The sequence below is a fragment of the Colobus angolensis genome, unplaced genomic scaffold (genome assembly GCF_000951035.1).
Source record: "Colobus angolensis palliatus isolate OR3802 unplaced genomic scaffold, Cang.pa_1.0 Scaffold315, whole genome shotgun sequence".
Taxonomy (NCBI): Eukaryota; Metazoa; Chordata; class Mammalia; order Primates; family Cercopithecidae; genus Colobus; species Colobus angolensis.
Window position 1 is genome coordinate 847,434 of NW_012116433.1, and position 5,624 is coordinate 853,057.

Genomic DNA, 5,624 nt, shown 5'->3' on the forward strand with positions numbered 1-5,624 from the left:
GGCGGAGCTTGCAGTGAGCCAAGATCATGCCACTGCACTCCAGCCTGGGTGACAGAGCGAGACTCCATCTCAAAAAAAAAAAGTCAACTCGTCCCTAAATAGTATGTTTACGGACATAGTTGATTTACATCCTTGCATGAGCTCTTTATCTTATTGGTCTAGTAACAAAGAGTTTGAGAATGTGGACTATTTTGAATGAAATTGTTGGGTCATGGACATATCTTCAATTTTACTGCATATTTCCAAAATGTTTTATAAAATCATTGTACCAACTTACACAGCCATCAGAAGTGAATTAAAAACTCCCATTGTTTCACATCTTTGCCAACATGTAATATCATCAGACCTTTTAAATTTTGCAAATCTGGATATAAAGTTTGGCTTAAACTCTGATAAAAGCATCAAGTGGCTTCTCAGTATGGTTTTATTTTGTCTTTCCTTGATTGTTAATGATCTAAAGCATCTTGCCATTTTTCAGAAACTGGTTTTTAGGCTGGGTATGGTGGCCACTCATGCCTATAATTCTAGCACTTTCCAAGGTGGAGGTGGGAGAATAGCTTGGGCCCAGAGTTTAAGACCAGCCTGGGCAATGTGACCTGATATCCACTAAAAATATAAAAATTAGCCAGGTGTGGTGGCATGTACCTGTGGTCCCAGCCACTTGGGAGGATGAGATGGGAGGATCACTTGAGCCCAAGGAGTTTGAAGTTACAGTGAGCTGTGATCATGCCACTCTAGCCTGGCCCATAGAGTGAAACCCTGTGTCAAAAAAAAATATAAGGCCAGATGCAATGACTCATGCCTGTAATCCCAGCACTTTGGGAGGCTGAGGTAGGTGGATCACTTGAGCTCAGGAGTTTGAGACAAGCCTGGTCAATGAAGTGATACCCCATCTCTACAAAAAATACAAAAACTAGGCGGGTGTGGTGGCACACGTCTGTAGTCCCAGCTACTCAGGAAGCTTAGGTGAGAGGATAGCTTGAGCCTGGGAGGTTTCAGTGAGCCAAGATCATGCCCCTGCTCTCCAGCCTGGGGGACAGAGCTAGACTCTGTCTCAAAAAAATATAAAATGAAATAAAGTCAGATAAGATAAGATAAAATAAGATAAAATGGTTTTTAGTGTTTTTATAAGCATTGAACTTTTCTGGACTGTTGCTGCTAATCTTCAATTTTTCTTTATTCATTTCTTCCTTTTATTCAATGTTTCAAAGGTAAACTATGTTTGCTTATTGCTTTTTAATCTCCTTTTCCTATTTCTTTCTCCTTTTATCATTTCATTCTTGCCTGTGGAATGTTATGCTTCTATGACTGGCTTTCTGCTTTTCTACCTCTACCGTTACTTTTTCCTGGCTCAGGTTCTCTCAGAATCCTTCTTTTCTGGCCAGTTGCGTGGCTCACACCTGTTATCCCAACACTTTGGGAGGCCAGTGCAGGGGGACTCCTTAATCCCAGGAGTTCAAGACCAGCCTAAGTAACACTGTGACACCCCATCTCTACAAGAAATACAAAAATTAGCTGACCACGCCACTGCACCCCAGGCCGGACAACAAAGTGAGACCCTGTCTCAATACAAACAAAGAATCCTTCCTTTTGGTAAAGGTTATGTCTTTGGTAAAGGTCATTATTCATGCATGCAACTAAACAAGACTCAGGGGTGTAATAATAGAAGCAACTTTATTTTCTTGTCCCACTGTCCCTAGTGGGGAAATTCCTTTTACTCCTGCATAAAATCTCAGGCTAGCCCCATGACTTTTCTCATCCATTGTAGTTAATAAAAATCTTATATCACATTAGCTTGCAAACACAGCATTAATTCAGTAATAAAATATTCAGCCCAGTATATGAATCAACATTTTAATCTTTACACAAAGGTACAACTTCTATCCTTTTGGATCTAGGACTTCCTGCAGTAGTGCTGCCTCCTTCCACGAAGTGAGGCATGGTCCTTCTTTTCTCTTTTCCTATCTGGACTATATCCCTTTCCTCAGGTTTGCTAATTATGATTCCTACCCTGCCCAGGGTGGAAGGCAGGGAACTGGGGAGTCAGGGAAGAGCCGTAAGGGAGACAAGAACATTCTTAGATGACTGGTACTGTTGTAAGGTGGCTTTGTCTCAGGCTTGGTAGATGGGTAAAGCCCATTGTTTCTCTTAGAGGTCCTGGGTTCTTTAAAGATTCTGCTGCTCAGCCTCTGCAGCTACAACTCTCTGTATATTGCCTCTCCTTTGGGTGGCCATTCCCAGTGTCCCGTAGCCAAATATTCCTCTTTCTCTGGGGTCCACTCACGCTGGTAGGCTACCTTCTTAGGGGGATTCCTTCAATTTTAATTTTTTTTTCTTTTTTTTTTTGAGACAGAGTCTGGCTCTGTCGCCTAGGCTAGAGTGCAGTGGCACGATCTTGGCTCACTGCAACCTCCACCTTCTGGGTTTAAACAATTCTCCCTGCCTCAGCCTCCTGACTCAGCTGGCATTATAGGCGCCCACCACCATGCCCAGTTAATTTTTGTATTTTTAGTAGAGACAGGGTTTTGCCATGTTGGCTAGGCTGGTCTTGAACTCCTGACCTTAGGTGATCCATCCACCTTGGACTTCCAAAGTGCTGGGATTTTAATATCCTCCTCCTCCTCCTCCTTCTTCTTCTTTAGGAAAATGCCTATTCTCTTTTTTTGGTGACAGGGTCTCACTCTGTCACCCAGGCTGGAGTGTAGTGGCACAGTCATGACTCACTGCAGCTTCAACCTCCTGGGCTCAAGTGATCTCCCCACCTCAGCCTCTTGAGTAGCTGGGACTACAGTCCCGTGCCACCAGGCTCAGCTAATTTTTGTAGAGACAAAGTTTCATCATGTTGACCAGGCTGGTCTCGAACTCTGGGCTCAAGTGATCTGCCCACCTCGGCCTGCTAAAGTGTTGGGATTATAGGCATGAGCCACTGTGGCTGGCCTAACTCCCATTTTAGAGCAGCAACACTTACCTTCCCTGCCACCATCCTCTACTCTGCTATCAAGGTTGCTGTGCCTTTTTCAGGCCTGAATCCAGTTACAGGCTACTCTGCCTTTCAGATTCTGGCCCACGCATCAAGCTCTCCATATTGTCTTCTCAATGCCCCTATTATGAGCTTGAGGTAAGGAAGAAGCCACCTCCACACCCCACTGCCTATCCAAAGAAATCTTCCTGTCAAACCCTTTGAATGTACAATTTCTCCATCCTTTCGTATCAGTGACCAGGTTGAAGGGTCTTGCATGAGGAGGTTCAAGAATCACATACTTGGTCTCATATATCTCCTCTTAAAATGTGCATCTTGAGGGCCAGGCGTGTGGTTCACGCCTGTAATCCCAGCACTTTGGGAGGCCAAGCCAGGCAGATCACTTGAGATCAGGAGCTTGAGACTAGCCTGCCCAACATGGTGAAACCCTATCTCTAGTAATAATACAAAAATTTGCCAGGTGTGATGGTGTGCACCTGTAGTTCCAGCTACTCGGGAGACTGGGGCAGGAGAATTGCTTGAACCCAGGAGGCAGAGGTTGCAGTGAGCCGAGATAACGCCACTGCACTCCAGCCTGGGCAACAGAGTGAGACTCTGTATCAAAGAAAAAAAGTGCATCTTGACCAACCTGGGTAACATGGCAAGACCTCGTCTCTGCAAAAATACAAAAATTAGCCAGGTGTTGTGTATGTAGTCCCAGCTACTGGGGAGACTGAGGTAGGAGGATCACCTGAGCTCCAGAGGTTGAGATTGCAGTGAGCTGTGATCATGCCCCTGTACTCCAGCCTGGGTGACAGAGTAAGACCTACTCTAAAAAATAAAAATAATTAAAATGTGCATCTTCATGTATACATATGTAACAAACCTGCACGTTGTGCACATGTACCCTAGAACATAAAGTATAATAAAAATAAAAAAAATGCAATACATTGAAATACTATATTTTTAGATAACTATATCTTATGTTTATATAGAGTTAACCTTAGCATCAATTTTTACTTATAAAACTCTTAAAGATGAATGAGGCTATTGTGAATAACTTCCTTTAAAAAAATCTAGTAGTTTTAAATATTTACACCTAAACTAAAAACACACAAGCACTCTTATATACAACACTGAATAGCAGATGGGATCATTTCTTAAGATGTAGTATCAAAGAAAAAGAAACAGATTGTACTATTTCTATTTGGACAGCAATAAGATGAACAGTAAAGAACTTCCAAGAGATACCTGTGAATAAACATGGCAAAAACATTTTTTAAGTGATTTTAAAAAATAACTTTTATGGTGCAAGCATCTGTAAGCGTATACAAACTATGGTGCAAGACATATATGTGTAAATGTCTGTTGTCTTTTATATTAAATATTGACTATATTTACATTAATTTTAAAAATGTGCATCTTATGCACCTGTCTCACAACTTACTCTGGTTGCTGCTATCAGTTTGTTTTGGGACCTCACTCAAAAATTTCAATTTTTAACTTTCAATTGTAGTCAAATATGGTTAAATGCTGCCTTTGTAGATATGCCTTTTTTTTTTCTTTCTGGATTTGATATCACAGAGGTTTCCATGATCAATATTTCCTTGGCTGTGTGCTCATGTACTCATACTCACATATATACACACAAATATTTATATACATGAAGATAGATGGTTATGCCTATTTTCTTATCAAAGACATTTATTTCTGATAAATTTTAGTTTTTTCATAATTCTGCCCAGCAGAATAACAAATCCCCCTAAACTTGGCATCTGCATAGCATTTTAAAATGAAAGGGAGATTTGTTATGGTTGAATTTATTATTGAAAACGTGGCGGACAAGATTACAGACCAGATTTGGCATCTAGGTTTGACATTTCCTTAGGAATGCCTTTAGTTAATCCTGACACATAATTTTATTCAATGAACTACAAATAGTGAATGACATAATTACAGCACCAAAGCTGTATCTGCCATTTCTTAGTTTGTTGTCTAGAGATCAATATCAAATTTTGCATTCCCAGGAAAGAAAACATCACTATTCACCTAGAATTTAAATTCAGCAAATAAATTTAATTCAACAAATATTGAATACCTAACTATATGCAAGGCACTAATTCAGTGTATTAAAAATAGTAAAAATAAGCAATATTTTTCAGCACCTATTATGTGCCAACTATATGTCCTTCACATGTGTTATTTCTTTTTCAACACAGGTTTATTGATATACTTCACATATCATACAATTCACCCACTTAAGGCATACAATTCAATGGGTCTTAGTATGTTCACAGAGTTGTGTGACCCTTGCCACTATCAATTTTAGAACATTTTCATCACATAAAAAAGAAACTCCAGGGTCAGGTGCAGTGGCTCACGCCTATAATCCCAACACTTTGGGAGGCTGAGGCAGGTGGATCACCTGAGGTTGGGAGTTTGAGACCAGCCTGACCAACATGGAGAAACTTCATTTCTACTAAAAATACAAAATTAGCTGGGCCTGATGGTGCATGCCTGTAATCCCAGCTACTTGGGGAGGCTGAGGCAGGAGAATCACTTGAGTCCAGGAGGCAGAGGTTGCAGCGAGCCGAGATCGCACCATTGCACTCCAGCCTGGACAACAAGAGCAAAACTCTGTCTTAAAAAAAAAAAAAGAAAAAAA